At 40.0% G+C, this 17294-nt stretch overlaps 1 protein-coding gene across 1 annotated transcript in view; it reads right to left on the minus strand.

Annotated features, from left to right (window-relative positions):
* Positions 1-17294, minus strand: part of LOC144818743 (uncharacterized) — a 107814-nt gene that overhangs the window by 62461 nt on the left and 28059 nt on the right. The gene's annotated exons all lie outside the window — the stretch shown is intronic.

The following is a 17294-nucleotide window of genomic DNA, read 5'->3' on the forward strand; positions in this document are numbered from 1 at the left end:
GACTCTCGGCCATGATTGAAACATGCTTTCACAGTGGAAAGAAAACAGAAAATCACAGCCCAAATGTGATGTTTCACTCAGCAAGATAAACCATGGAGGAACAACAACTGTAAGACACGCTGCCTCCTTAATCGGTGCGTACTTTTAAATAATTGCTGCAATAACAGTACATCTGGCATTGAGATGATAGTACATATTTGGTGAGGAGATGGAACACAGTGCTTCAAGTGTCAATAAGAATATCTTATGGCCGAGATAGATCACCATTTCTTAAAGCAACATGGTTGTATTCTGAGCTGAGAAAACTTAGGTCGTAAAACGAGGTACTGCTTTATAACCCAAAAACCCATGTTACTAGTCCCTGACACTTCTTGAATAACTTCACCGGAGACATCCTTTATTTGGAATATAAAGGTCACAGCTTAGTAATGAAAGAAATAAGTAGGGGTTATAAAAGGGAGCGAAGAAATATAATTTCATCTTAAACCAGACGCTTATTGCGCAGTTGGTAAGAGTCACACCATGATACCTCCTTGTGTACAGCATGCAAATCTTCAGCACACACCAGTGATCTTGGAAGATTTGATGACCTATATACAAAGCTCGTCACTTCTGGGAGGCCGTGTTTGAGTGTATATGTGTGCTCTGGCACAATACATTGTGGTTCAATACACAACTCCCAGTCCATAAATGAGGGATTAGTATTAATCTGAATGGGCATGAGAATCTACTTAATTGGAAATATATTCTTAACATCCAAAATAACCCCCTCTATATCCGTAGTGAGGTGTAGTATCTCTAATGCCAGTCCATCTACATCACAACTCTTTTTGTGAACTGTAAAATTAGGAGGTTCCGGGCACAGTTCAACTCAACACAACCAATGATGTCTGCCTACTCAGACAATACATCCACCCACACACAAATGAAACTTAATTAGACGAAAAATGTGTGATGAAAAGGAAGGCCCCTCACGGGCGAACCATCCTCGGGGAACTTGGCCGATGTTACCAATTCTATGCCCCTTTCTCATCATCGGTTGCCATTCCTTTTCGAAAAGAAAAACAATAGTGTCCCAAAGCAAAAAGGTGCAAAACAAGGTGCTGAACAGGAAGTAATAACTCCTTAGTTGTGACCAAACACAGTGATTAAAATCAACAGCCACACCAATTGTACTTCTTTATTCATAAATCTGGTGTATGCTGGTGAAGTAAAAAGGCTGGTAGCTTACTGTCGCATACCACTACCTGTAACCGACATGTTTTACTGCCTTAACTGTTTTCTGGCAGATTCATCAGGGTTCTCTAATCGGTCACCGCACCAGTTTAGGACATCTTTATTTAGGAAACTGTCGAGTTGAAACAAAGCCCCAATTAAAAACACTCACAACTGCCTCCTCCTCGCATATATCCTAATCTTTTTCTTTTTAAATAATGGAATGTGCAACCATTGCGCCCTTACCCTCAACCAGCCACATCATCTCATACCAGCTGGCGGGGGGTAACTCAGCCCTAATGTCGATTGTTGTATCAATCTGTAAAACATTTCAACATTTAAACTATAATTAGGCACATATCTGTGTTGAGCATCACAACTTATAAACACTCGTCCCCTCAAGAGATGTTGAACAAAGTTATTATACACTGACTGAGTCTATGCACATGTGTTTAAATTTCCCAGTCGGGTGTTACTTAACATGGTGTTTGTCAAATAAAAAGATTTCCAAACACGGGTTTATTTAGCCGCTTTCGTCATTTTACAAAGATATTCCAAAGGACAACGTTTTCAACCTCTGATATGATTTGAGCCGCCAGGCGTTCTAACTTGCATGCCGGTATACCCTCGGAAGGAAAGCACAAATCCTATTACCCGCCCCCGACTCCTCACCGTACACTCGATCAACCGGGACGTCAAATCATCCCAGGAACAACGCGGCGGTGGAGCGCACCATATTTAAACGGCCCTCCTTCACTGAACCCGGAAGTACATTCTCACGTGATAGTGGAAAGCACCCAGTTCGAACCCGTTGTACGGGCGCCATCTTTGAATGGGGTTCTCTGAGTTGTTCTATGTAGATAGATCGGACACCTCAAATGTATTACGGCCGTCCTCTACATTCCTGATTTTAACTACTGCATTACACTCCCAATTACAACACTTGTGGCGCGCCGTGTCCAAAGATACACATATTGTGGTGTTAGACATAGGTTTGAGTGAAGCCAAAATAACGGGCACCATCTTTAAATGGGAATGATCACCCTGTTTGCTCTATGTGTTCTTTGTAAATAACTCAAAAGGCATATCGATTAACTTTTATATTGCTGATTCTCCAAGATGCATCTCTCAATTTCCATTTCCAAAATTTTTATGGCACCACGTGTGCACAGATACAGATGTTCACAGATACAATGTTATGTTGTTAAACACATGCCCGTGTGTAATCTGATTCAGGTATGTAACTTTAACCCCATGACATCAACAGCCAGACCCACTATAGGCCACAGCTGAGACACCTTCTAATGTTTACCAAATTGCCCTCTTCAACTACCAGGGGAAAAAAATTTTTAGTTCACATCATCCAAAAGGATTAAGTGCTGGGTACTTGGCAAATGATACGCTCAATGTTTATGATATGGCAGCATAGTAACTTACTCCAAAAAGGGACACGGAGTGCGCCTGTCCAGTTCAACCCAGAACCACCCGAGGGTAAACATATAAGTAAAATGTCCACCCAAGTCTGTTGATAGTTCTACTTTACTCTGTTCCACTCAATTATCTCGTTCAGGCCTTGCGTGTCACTCTTTTCTCTGAAGATCCATCTTGCTTCCTTACTCAGTAGTACTGCCTCAATGTTGTTGGGGTTACCCTTTACCGTCTCCAAGACAGTCCATGTAAAACCGTGTTTCTCCTGATGGCAATGCTGAACCAGTTTTGTTGTTAACTTTCCAGCTTTTATGGTACTCAGATGTTCCTGTACACAGACTTATTTTTCTCGTAGTGAGTCCAATATACTGTAAACCACAGCTGCATAATAGTCTGTACACCACGTTCATGGTGTTACAGTTGCTAAACTGATTTAAAAACCATTCCTTTCCAGATGACAGAGTGACACTGATACACTTCTTAGTAAGTGAGCACACCGAGCATGTCCCACAGGGATAATGCCCATTGGGGATGGTTGTTGTTTCAGTTCTGGGAAGCACCCGGTCCCGGGTGTGGACAAGCCTGTCCTTTAGATTGCCAGAACGTTTGAAGGCGAATCTCGGAGGTGGCATAGAGAACTCATTGCTAGATAGTAAATTCCAATGTTTCCGAATGGACTGCCTTATCTTAGTAGCCATAGGATCAAAGGTCATCACAGCGGGCAAGCAGTCTTGTTTTTCTTTGCACGTCTTTTCCAGTAGGACGCTGCGCGGAGTGTTCAATGCTCTTTTTCTCGCATTCCTGACCACCTTACAGGGGTAATCACGCTGTTCGAGTTTCCTGGTCAGGTCGCAAGACTGTTCTAGAAACACTTCCATCTCTGAACAATTCCTCCGGTATCTAAGAAATTGGCCCACCGGGAGATTATCCCGGAGGGCTCTCGGATGGTACAAGTTATACATAAGGAGCGAGTTTCTGTCCGTTAGTTTTTGGTGGACACGGGTACTCAGACCCCCCTCTCTCCTTGCCTCAATATCCAAATCCAAGTATGAAGCGTTGGTGTGGCTATAGGTCCAGGTGAATTTTAGACTATGGTCCTGTGAGTTTAACCATCTTAGGAAATCCAGCAGAGAATCCTCACTGCCAGACCATATACAGAGCACATCGTCTATATATCTCTTCCAAAGGCAGATCTGCCTCTGGAAGGGATTGGTGTCAGGATAGACGATATGCTCCTCAAACTGGCCAACGTATATACAGGCCAGACTGGGGGCCATGGTGGCCCCCATGGACGTGCCAGAGGTCTGCAGGTAGGATGGTTAAACTCACAGGACCATAGTCTAAAATTCACCTGGACCTATAGCCACACCAACGCTACATACTTGGATTTGGATATTGAGGCAAGGAGAGAGGGGGGTCTGAGTACCCGTGTCCACCAAAAACGAACGAACAGAAACTCGCTCCTTATGTATAACTCGTACCATCCGAGAGCCCTCCGGGATAATCTCCCGGTGGGCCAATTTCTTAGATACCGGAGGAATTGTTCAGAGACGGAAGTGTTTCTAGATCAGTCTTGCGACCTGACCAGGAAACTCGAACAGCATAATTACCCCCGTAAGGTGGTCAGGAATGCGAGAAAAAGAGCATTGAACACTCCGCGCAGCGACCTACTGGAAAAGACGTGCAAAGAAAAACAAGACTGCTTGCCCGTTGTGATGACCTTTGATCCTATGGCTACTAAGATAAGGCAGTCCATTCGGAAACATTGGAATTTACTATCTAGCAATGAGTTCTCTATGCCACCTCCGAGATTCGCCTTCAAACGCTCTGGCAATCTAAAGGACAGGCTTGTCCACACCCGGGATCGGGTGCTTCCCAGAACTGAAACAACAACCATCCCCAATGAGCATTATCCCTGTGGGACATGCTCGGTGTGCTCACTTACTAAGAAGTGTATCAGTGTCACTCTGTCATCTGGAAAGGAATGGTTTTTAAATCAGTTTAGCAACTGTAACACCATGAACGTGGTGTACAGACTATTATGCAGCTGTGGTTTACAGTATATTGGACTCACTACGAGAAAAATAAAAGTCAGTGTACAGGAACATCTGAGTACCATAAAAGTTTGAAAGTTAACAACAAAACTGGTTCAACATTGCCATCAGGAGAAACACGGTTTTACATGGACTGTCTTGGAGACGGTAAAGGGTAACCCCAACAACATTGAGGCAGTACTACTGAGTAAGGAAGCAAGATGGATCTTCAGAGAAAAGAGTGACACACAAGGCCTGAACGAGATAATTGAGTGGAACAGAGTAAAGTAGAACTATCAACAGACTTGGGTGGACATTTTACTTATATGTTTACCCTCGGGTGGTTCTGGGTTGAACTGGACAGGCGCACTCAGTGTCCCTTTTTGGAGTAAGTTACTATGCTGCCATGTCATAAACATTGAGCGTTTCATTTGCCAAGTACCCAGCACTTAATCTTTTTGGATGATGTAAACTAAAATAACTTTCCCTGGTAGTTGAAGAGGGCAATTTGGTAAACATTAGAAGGTGTCTCAGCTGTGGCCTATAGTGGGTCTGGCTGTTGATGTCATGGGGTTAAAGTTACATGCCTGAATCAGATTACACACGGGCATATGTTTAACAACATAACATTGTATCTGTGAACATCTGTATCTGTGCACACGTGGTGCCATAAAAATTTTGGAAATGGAAATTGAGAGATGCATGTTGGAGAACCAGCAATATAAAAGATAATCGATATGCCTTTTGAGTTATTCACAAAGAACACATAGAGCAAACGGGGTGATCATTAAAGATGGCGCCCGTAATTTTGGCTTTACTCAAACACCACAATATGTGTATCTTTGGACACGGCGCGCCACAAGTGTTGTAATTAGGAGTGTAATGCAGTAGTTAAAATCAGGAATGTAGAGGAGGGCCGTAATTTTTTTGAAAAAGAAATCTATACACCGGGTTATGTGTGTGTTTTATCTAAAATGCGTCACAAATTGTTTTATAGATTGATTGACAACTCGGTGAAGAAATGTATGAAAATCTATTTTATTATCTTTTTCATAAATATTTGATGAATTTTTTTCTTTTTTTCCCTCTTTTTTTTAAACTCATATACATTTTATACATATCCATCAAATTCAGTACAAATATCCACAATAAATTCTATAGCATCCTATTTACAATGATAAATGCATTTGCTAATTTTAGCACACAAATGAGGATTGTTTGTTGTTGACAAATACAAAACCAGTTCCTATCGGCCGTAATACATTTGAGGTGTCCGATCTATCTACATAGAACAACTCAGAGAACCCCATTCAAAGATGGCGCCCGTACAACGGGTTCGAACTGGGTGCTTTCCACTATCACGTGAGAATGTACTTCCGGGTTCAGTGAAGGAGGGCCGTTTAAATATGGTGCGCTCCACCGCCGCGTTGTTTCTGGGATGATTTGACGTCCCGGTTGATCGAGTGTACGGTGAGGAGTCGGGGGCGGGTAATAGGATTTGTGCTTTCCCTCCGAGGGTATACCGGCATGCAAGTTAGAACGCCTGGCGGCTCAAATCATATCAGAGGTTGAAAACGTTGTCCTTTGGAATATCTTTGTAAAATGACGAAAGCGGCCAAATAAACCTGTGTTTGGAAATCTTTTTATTTGACAAACACCATGTTAAGTAACACCCGACTGGGAAATTTAAACACATGTGCATAGACTCAGTCAGTGTATAATAACTTTGTTCAACATCTCTTGAGGGGACGAGTGTTTATAAGTTGTGATGCTCAACACAGATATGTGCCTAATTATAGTTTAAATGTTGAAATGTTTTACAGATTGATACAACAATCGACATTAGGGCTGAGTTAACCCCCGCCAGCTGGTATGAGATGATGTGGGTGGTTGAGGGTAAGGGCGCAATGGTTGCACATTCCATTATTTAAAAAGAAAAAGATTATGATATATGCGAGGAGCAGGCTGTAGTGAGTGTTTTTAATTGGGGCTTTGTTTCAACTCGACAGTTTCCTAAATAAAGATGTCCTCAACTGGTACGGTGATCGATTAGAGAACCCTGATGAATCTGCCAGAAAACAGTTAAGGCAGTGAAACATGTTGGTTACAGGTAGTGGTATGCGACAGTAAGCTACCAGCCTTTTTACTTCACCAGCATACACCAGATTTATGAATAAAGATGTACAATTGGTGTGGCTGTTGATTTTAATCACTGTGTTTGGTCACAACTAAGGAGTTATTACTTCCTGTTCAGCACCTTGTTTTGCACCTTTTTGCTTTGGGACACTATTGTTTTTCTTTTCGAAAAGGAATGGCAACCGATGATGAGAAAGGGGCATAGAATTGGTAACATCGGCCAAGTTCCCCGAGGGTGGTTCGCCCGTGAGGTGCCTTCCTTTTCACCACACATTTTTCGTCTAATTAAGTTTCATTTGTGTGTGGGTGGATGTATTGTCTGAGTAGGCAGACATCATTGGTTGTGTCGAGTTGAACTGTGCCCGGAACCACCTAATTTTGAAGTTCACAAAAAGAGTTGTGATGTAGATGGACTGGCATTAGAGATACTACACCTCACTACGGATATAGAGGGGGTTATTTTGGATGTTAAGAATATATTTCCAATTAAGTAGATTCTCATGCCTATTCAGATTAATACTGATCCATCATTTATGGACTGGGAGTTGTGTATTGAATCTAGTTGAGTGGAGGGCTTTCCCAGTGGTATCCATATTCCCTCTTGGCTCCTTTGTGTATTATACAATACATTGTGGCCCAAGCCTATTGTCCCTGGCATCTGACCCTCAAGACGGCAGAAGCCGGAACATGGTAAGCCCTTCAAACTAGCTTTAATGGACTCTACTGGAATCTAACTGGAATCTTATTTAGCCATCCTCATCTGTTACAGAACATCTCCCCGAAGACAGTATGATCTACACAATGTTTTACCGAGGACCTGCACAGTAATGCCCTTCATTCAAAAGGAGTTACTGAAGAGAACTATTTTTATTGCTCTTATTTTTGATCGTTGATGGACTATTTTTATTAGCGATGTTGTTTAAAAGTGTATTGGGGCGTTAGGACTCATTTCAACAGCCAAACCAAAGGCTTCAGCCACTACCTAAGATGGAGTAAAGCCATGCAACAGAAATTCCTCAGTCAAGGCTAAAGCAGCAAATCATGGAGAAATTATGAAGATCACTCAATTATTCTGTAAGAACAGAATTTTCTGGGATAGTCATCTACTCAAATGGGTGCAGAATTATACTGAGAGGACAACCAGACACTGACAGACTTGGGAAATGGTCCTCTTTCCATCTCTCCATGTTTCAACAATCTGTCAAGTGGGATGAAGTCTAACTTGCTTAATGGAATGGATAATGCCCCTCTTCAGGCCCCAAACTCTCAAACTTGGGCAGAAGTGTCAATCTTGCATGAGGGTGCAATTACAAAAGGACCAGATACATTTTCTAAAACAGACTTGACCATTACCTCTTCACCAGCAATACCTATGCTAAATATTTTGCCACTGGGCAAGGTACTTTTCAAGGAATGTTGGAAGTTCTGCTGTCAGTAAATAAGAATCAAACCTTACAGATGGACTCAGTAAAGGTAATACTTTCTGAATTAAAACATGTTGATTAATCACTGCAGTCTATGTTGCAGTTGGTTTTCGACCTTGCTGACCACTCTGACAATTCTTTGGGCTCAGGATATGGTAGATAAGTTAGAACTCTCTCAGGGTCAAAATTTTAAGTGAACTTTTCCCGCTGGCGCACAGTTAAGGAATGGAAAGAGTATGGGCTATGTCTCTTGTCAGCACATCATAATTCAATTCAACAAATTTATCAAGGATGGCCTATCGAAAAACGGAGGCAAAAGAATGTTTCAACAACAATTAAAAAGTCACAGCAAAGAACCCAAGTATTCATTCTCCCCCCAGCAGAATCTGTTTCAAGTGTGAACACATTTAGATGTTATCACCTTAAATGTTGTAAACAGAAAGACTCAAAAAGGGAAGACATAGGAAATTTAATTAGGAGCAGAAGGATTATCAAATTCTTGTGACTATCAATGTGGCACCTACAATTAGTCACTGCAGGAAGAGGTGGAGGGTAAACACCCTTTCAATCTTCTGTTACACAGAAAAGCAACCTCTTCAACCCAAAAATGATTTATTCCCAATCACAAAAAAGGCTATACATAATCTAATTTTGCCTCCAAACAAAAAAAAAATCTCAACCTATATTGGCTATATGCCCGAGAACACTGAACACCAACAATAAAATGGTGATTCTAGAGTTCCACCAGGAATCCCTTTTCAGCTTTGCAGTATTCTATCCGTTTAAAAGCTGGATGCCAACTTTTTCACTTGTGGACTGTTTGTCCATCAGGAGGAGATTTGACAGAATAATGGTGAATAACTTATAACTGATTTACCAAGCAAAAGAGTTAATCTACTGATGAAGGAGACAGAAAATAAAGAACAATCCTGCAACTTTAGTGACTGTCTTAAAGGGGAATTGAAAAAGTAATCAATGAAATTGTATTGCTTCCCCTCGATCTATGAAGTTATAGGAGATTTGATTGTGTGAGTAATGTCACTCGTAATTGCATTTCTGCCCCCATACAGCTTTATGTGTGGCTTAAAGGCATGTTGAACATATTTAATTTTAAGTTGCTTTACTTTGGATTTAAAAACTCTTCGCTAGTTCTTAACCTCTCAGGTATAAAGAAACATACCACAATGTACTTAACTCAAATTTTCATGCAATTCTTAACTAATAATTGTTGACAGGATTTAAATTGAAATTTAGCCGTGGACTTCACACCATTAGATTTATTAGGAGTAAATAACAGTTCTCTGGCCCAACTGCCTTCCAGCTTTAAATGAAAGTCACTTCTCAGATGTGCAATTTTCATTTGGTGGACCTATAATTCTTCAGGAGGAAATTAACAGATTATATCATTTCAGGTCATCCATTGCAGAAGATTGAGATCAGAAATGGCTTCAAACATTGCTGAGCCCTTGCCCAAGTTTATTTTGTTTGTATCTGGTGGTGCACCAGATACCATGCAACTAGTTTCACCAAAAATAGATTAGAGCCAAGATCTGTGCATACTCTGTACTGCTGGCATAGTTTTAATGGATTAAACATCAATAGGCCTCTATAGGAAATAGAGTGCCGTACGTTTTTACTGTAATCAAAATCTTAAACAGTAAATGTAGAGAAAACAAAGTTACTGACGTTTGGGGAAGACATAAAAATGTGTCTTTGCAAGAGATACTGTGGAGAAAGTAAACTCTGATAAATATTCAGACCTAACGTTCATCTTGGCTTTCAATTCATCAGAATGACTTTAATTAGTTTCAACAAAGGCTTGCTAACTTGTTGCAGTTTAAACGGATTTGAATTTTGAAAATAGAGGATTATTTGTAGCAGGGTAGACAAAAGAAAAATATCCAATGGCCCTATATATTGTGCTGAATTATGGTCATGCAACTGAGTTTCAGGGGATTCTATTCAGGGGCATTCTTGTAATATAACACTGAATCTTCTACTGAATGCTATGATTCTGGAAGGTGCTGGGAGGAAGTACAAAATTCTGGCAGAGGCTAGGCTAAATCAACTGGATATCAGCATACTGTATACCGTGGGGTTCAAAATTAGGATCCTTTTCAACTCAACAGATCATAAAATTTATCGTGTGAAGTTTCTGTATATAAACAATTTACCAGATCACAGAATGAGGGATGAGATCATGAAAGATAGGCTATTTGCTTGATACCTTATTTTTGACTGCCACTACTGCTTAATGGTTGAAAGGTTAAGAAGGGAAATGCCCATGCACCCTATATTTTGAATGTACAATTGTACATATGCTGCTCAATGTTTATAGTTCTTATCTTTGTGTCCCACATTTAAAAAAAACTTTATTGTTTATGTATGGAACTATGACTCGGCCAGCTGCAATGATTTTATTGGCAGAAATGTGTCAAGATGATTTGGCGATTGAGTTGGTCCAGTATCTTATCTGTAAACAGCATCTCATAATGGGATCCTAAGAAGGAGCGTCAGTTATTTGTATCCATTTTTGTAATTACTATTTTTCTACATAATCATAGATAAAAAACCTGAAATAAACTATAATTTCAAAACAGTTTTCAAATTGTAATTAAGAAATGTTGCATAATTAGCAGGTGATCGGAGGTCCTTATTCCCGGTCTATTGACGTATGATGTCACCCATGATTCTCCACAGCTTAACTACTACATGCTTTTCTACCCACCTACAGGGATTCCTGATACTAAAGATAGTTCTCCCTTTTATCTCTGACCTTGCCTGAAAATGTGTGGATGGGAGGGTTTTGCCTTCAATATTATATAAAGTCGGGAGCAAGCTCCAGAGGGCAATCTTAATTGGACCCATGATTGAAACATTTGGAAAAAATGAGTACCAAATCACAGCCCTGGATCTTCTGCATACTTCCCTTCCATTTCTGTGGACCTTTTCCTGCTTTAGCATCCTGTCCCCCACACTCCCCTGCTTTATGTTGGAACATTTCCAAATGCTCAGTCTGGTTTTCTCACAGATCCACGACTGCTCTCTTTGGCGGATGTGCATTAGCTGTATTCTGTTGTAAGTGAACTGAGAGTCCAGGGTCTGCAGGATTGCTGGGCTGAGGACATGAGGGATTGGGACAAAATCCTAAAACACACTCCCTGTATGACCAGAAAGGGCAGATTCAAATTAATACAGTATTACTTGCAGCATAGAGTATATATAGCCCATAAGAGAATTAATCTAATGAGCCCAAACGTGCACGCAACAAAACTAATAAAAACAATAAAATATTTTCAAAAAGTGAACCAGTCACAGTTAAAGACTTTGCTCCCACTGAACTATGAACAGGTTAATAAAAACATAACTTTGAGCCATGAGTGGGAACTGCTACTTCCTAAGGGAGCTAGAGTTTTGCCTCCACCAGTTTGTGCAGCACAAAGACTGATTCGGAGTGCAGCACATGGTGTATGAGTGCTTCATGGTCCTTTTCATGGTTTCTTGAACACTTCACCTTGTTTTGCACTGGCAGCTGTCACTCAGTGCAGTGTGCTTGGCTGATAAATGGGCAAAGGATTGCATAGCGGGAATACGTATGTTGCTCTTGTCATCTTTTCATGGGAGAGTGGGTTCAGGGAAAGTTACAAAAGGAGGGGACATAACAGAGTGACAACCCTCTCAAGAGCATGGACACCTTGAAGTTGCAAGATATGTGCTGTAAACCTCACAAGGGTCCTACATGCCTCCATATTAGCTGCCTGCCCCAGAGAGCTTTGGGACTTTGCCAGTGTCCAGATGCCTATTCAAATTTATTTGAAGATCTGCTGTCAGGCTGTCTCAGTGCGCCAAGTCCTGACACTCGAGATAAGCCAAAAACAATTACCATGAAATTGTTTTTTTTTTTTTTAAAGTAATTTTTATTTGCATCAAAGGATCACAAAGTCAGTAAACAATTCATTTTTTCAAAAATTACAGGAGAACCAAGTATATAACATAATTCAATAATTACTGTAGTAAAGTTTATACAATGCAAAACAAAGAATTTAATAATCAGTAACCAAGATTTTTGAGAAATATTTACTAAGACATGAATAGCCCCCATATTCTGTCAATTTTTCGTCTGGCCTGCATTCCCCTAGATTCTGCAATAGCGGCTTCCATATTATGGATCTCCTTTACTAAACTCCACCATTCTAAAACTGTTGGAGGGTTCTTTTGGATCCATGCTCTGGCAATAATTAACCTTCCACATGTAATTAGAATATTCAGCAGATCTTTAGACAGTTCATCCCCATTGATGCCTACACAAACATCGATGTTTGAGAGAAGAAAGGGTTGTTCCAACCTCTCAGTGATAACCTTAGTTATTCCTTCCCAATATTCCTTAAGGTAAGGACAGATAAAAAACATATGAACAATGTCCGCACCACTCAAATCACATTTCGGGCATTTCGTTTTATCTGAATGAGTGTTGTTCGTTGCCCATTTAAGTATCCTTTCAGGAGTGTAATATAATTGACAGATTGTTTTAAACATCTGCAATTTTAAACTAGAAGATTGAACTGATGTATTCAGGCTTTTAAATGATGTGGTAATTAGTTCTGTGGGAATACTCATTGCCAATTTCCTATTCCACTTCTCCGTTAAAATAGTTGCATCACCGGTCTTGAGATCAGAGAAAAGCTTATAGCTGATACTTATAATAGATTTATCAGTATCCCCATAAATACAGTCCCATATCTCCGATTCTGAGATTTTGGAGAGTTCTATTTTTTTTACTAAGTAATCTCTGACCTGATAGTATTTAAACCTAGCTGTTTCTGATAGGTTGTAGCAAAGTTTCATCTTATCAAATGCCATAAAGCCGAGGTGATCGAATAAATCCCCCAAAAGACAAATACCAGAGTTCAAAAACATTTGACACGGTGCCTCATGAAAAATAGTAGGGAAGCCGGGATTGCCCCATAAAGGTGTTTGACTGTGAAAAAGAGATGTGTTGCATTTAGCCATAATAGATCGCCAGATACTTACAGTATCCCTTATGGTCTTAAATTTAACCCTTTTAAAATAGTTGGGGTCATTCATCCTATACAGAAACATATTGACATCTAATCCTAGTAAAAATTTGTGAAAGTATAAGCATTTATCTAAAACTGCCAGGCTGCAAATCCGGGTCATAAATGCTGACCAGTAGTAAAGTTTAAAGTCTGGAAAGAGCAGTCCTCCTTGGCTAAAAGGAAGTTTAAGCAATGATACAGCCCGCCGAGCTTTTTTATATCCCCATACAAAGCTTCCAATAATACCTTCTAGTCTAGTAAAGAAGGAATTATTGACCCGCAAAGGAATTGTTCGGAACAGATACAGAAATTTTGGCAAGATTTTCATTTTTATTAAATTTATTCGGCCAATCATATTAATAGGAAGTTTATGCCATTTTTTAAGTTGCATGGCAGTTTCTTTTAATAAAGGTTCATAATTTAGTCCTACAATAGAATCAATATCTGAGCATATTTTAACACCCAAGTACGTAGCTACGCTACTAATTCCAGGGACAGAAGTGCTAGGTTGGTAATTCATGACGACTTGGGTTTTGGTGGTGTTAAGTTTGTAGCCAGAAACTGAGCCATAGATGTCAGCCTCTATTAAAATACCTTTCATAGTTCTAGCGGCGTCTGGGGAAAAAACTGCGATATCGTCAGCATATACGGTTATATCTAACTTGTTTAATCCATTAAAAAAAGGACTGATTAGTGTTTGACGTTGTAAAGCAATCAGGAAAGGCTCTATCGCAAGAGCAAAAAGTAGTGGTGATAAAGGGCACCCTTGCCTAGTCCCTCTTTTAATGGGAAACATAGAAGAGCATTTTCCCATATATGAAATCTTACCCATCGGATTATCATATAGAGATTGGATCCATCGCAGATGTTTTCCTTTAATACCAAATGACTGCAATGTGGCCCACAAAAAACCCCACCCCACCCGGTCAAGTGCTTTTTCGGCATCTAATAAAATCATACCGAGTGGGGTGTGTTTAACCTGTGCCGCATCGAAAGCTGATATAGCCATGTTAATATGTGCTGTGGTGTCACGTTTAGGGATGAATCCGTGTTGTTGAGGTGAGACGAGTTGGGACATAAACGGGGCTAATCTAGTAGCCAGTATTTTGGCAAAGATTTTTGCATCACTATTAATAAGAGAGATGGGCCTGTACGATCCCCTCTCTTGTGGTGCTTTACCTTTTTTCAAAAAGAAAATAATTTGAGTTAGGTTCCATGACCTAGGTGCTTGTTGCCCTTTACCAATAGCACTAACTACATCAGCAAATAATGGTAATAATTCTTCAGTACAATATTTGTACATTTCCAAAGGAATAAGATCTTCCCCGACAGCTTTGCCCATTGCAAGGGATTTAATTGCTCCCCTAATTTCTAAAGGCGTGATCTCGGCTTCCAATTGAGCCGATTGGTCTGGACTTAAGTTATTGACTTTATTATCATCAATATAATTATTAATACAGTCCTCTAAGATAATATTTTCCGGTGTATAAAGAGTCTGGTAGAAAGAAGCAAACTGCTGTAAAATTGATTTTGGGTCACAGAATAATTGATTGTTGTCCCCCTTGATTTCTTTAACCATATTAATGGAGCGATCTTCCGCAACTTTATAAGCTAGTAATTTCCCGCTTTTATCTCCACTTTCATACTGTTCTAAATGGTATTTTTTTAATTTATTAATGCTCTTATCCCTCAGAAGATTCTTAATTGTAGTTTTAAGCCCGATTAATTTGAAGTTTAACTCTTCTAAGTTAAGAACATTATTACAGATAGCATCAGATATCTGGAGTTCAATATCCCTAATTTCATTTAACTTTTGTTGATTTAAAGTTCGAAGTTCTTTGTTTTGTCGCCAAATATATTGTTGGGTAAACCCCCGTACACTAGCTTTACATGAATCCCAAACGATCCATGGTAAGCTCGATTCTCTGTTAATGTCAATGAATTCTTTTATATGCTCTTTGAGCTGATTTATAAACATGGCGTCAGAAAATAAATAACGTGGAAAGGAGAAAGAGCGAGTAGTTTTTTCCTCAGTTATAAGTGTAAACGTTATAGAAATCGGGTTGTGGTCAGATGTAACCCTTGGATATATATCCATTGAACAGCTACATTTATCAAGAATCAAGCCTGAGCCCCAAATCATATCAATACGCGAGCATACCCTGTGCGCAGCAGAATAAAAAGTATATCCAGCTATCTCGGGATTTAGAGATCTCCATACATCTTTCAAAAGGTGAGTTGCTGCCAAATCCACAATAGCAGCTCTAGTTTTTCTCATTCTTTGAAAAGCGTTTTTTCTTGTGATATCCAATTTATAATTCATTATGCAATTAAAATCTCCTAATACAATAATCTCCCCCCCCCATCCCAAAAGTTCCATATTAATTTGGTCAAAGATTATAGGCTCATCTTGATTAGAAGCATAAACTCCACATATTGTAAGATTGAAATCTCCTAGCTTTATCTGCGCTATCGCCCATCTGCCAGCCTTATCGGTTGTTGTCTTGATTATTTCACATTTCAGTCTTTTATGCTTTAAAATCGCTACACCCCTAATTGAAGCATGAAAATCCGTGCAAACTATTGGATCAAATCCTAGTTGTTTGATCAGCTGTTTGTCTTTATAGGCAATATGTGTCTCGGTTAGGACTACTATTTGCGGGCTATACATCTTAAGTTCCTCATAGACAAGCCGGCGCTTAATTTTGTTGTTTAGTCCTGACACATTCCAGGTTAAACATTTTATTAAATGCATTTTAAATTATGTATTTCCTTACCTACGTAGCCAAAAATAATCACCATCAGTATTTTGTAGAACGTCTTAATTTTTTCTTTGTCATTTTTTTGTCCTTTGATGCAATTTTTACCCCAAACCATTACTTCCCTTAACCCACCCCACACTCTAATACTACCTCCCCCCACCCCGTGTTTACCTGTGGATCCCCCCTTCCTGTTGACTGCCGTTCACCTGGCAGTCGGTGTGTGAATGGAGCGCCAATCGAGTCCAGGTATTTATAATTAGTCCACACGACACAGTCACAGTATTGCCCCATTCACATTTCACTGTCTTAGATTTAACCTCTTCATTGTCATATAAGCACACATCTAATATCCCACGGGAATTTGTGTTTGACAAGAGACTATCACACCCCTCTTACGCCAGTATTTAATTAAGCATTAAGCCTGAACTCAGACATTACCCAGTCTTCCAGGAAGAAATTGCTTTTTCGACCTCATCAGTATCCATAAAAAGATATGAACGACCATTTTTTATCACTTTTAGCTTTGCAGGTTCTTGCAAATAAGCTTGAAATCCAAGTTCTTTAATCGGATCTATAAACTGTTTTAGCTTCCATCTTTTCTCTAACGATTGTTTGCTTAGATCCGATCTAACAAAAAAGGTGATTGACTCAATATTAACCGGGGTATTGGGGCGCGCTTTTAAAGAAATGGCTTGACGAAGCAGATAGTTGCCTATGTAGATCAAGATGGGTCTAGGGAATTTCCTGCTATTGTCTCTCTGGAATAAGGGTAATCGATGCGCACGTTGGATCTGTGAGTCCCAGTCCCAGTCTGAGAGATCAGGAAAAGCCTTTTGAAACAGGTGAGTAATGAATGCCCTTGGATCTGCCCCCTCTGCTCCTTCCGCAATACCAAAGACACGTAGGTTCTGCCTTCTGTTCCTATTCTCCAAATCTTCCAATTTGGCCTGCATCTGGGCTATTTGTAGATCATGCCTGTTCAGACCTGCCACAGAGCTTTCCGATTTCTCTTCCGTAACAGCCACTCTCTGCTGCAATTCTTCTATGTCTTGCGATACCGCTCCCAGTTTGCATGCCATTTCTTGTAAAGAAATCTGAGTTCTGTTGTTGTCTTCCCTCATTTGCTGATAGTGAGTTTTGGCCTCTTGTTTCTGCTCATTTAGGAGGTGTAAGATTGTCTGAAAGGAGGCGGTCACTTCCCCCTGCGGTATCCACTCTGTTGCCCCAGTAGATGAGGAT

The sequence above is a fragment of the Lissotriton helveticus genome, chromosome 2_1 (genome assembly GCF_964261635.1).
Source record: "Lissotriton helveticus chromosome 2_1, aLisHel1.1, whole genome shotgun sequence".
NCBI classification, from domain to species: domain Eukaryota; kingdom Metazoa; phylum Chordata; class Amphibia; order Caudata; family Salamandridae; genus Lissotriton; species Lissotriton helveticus.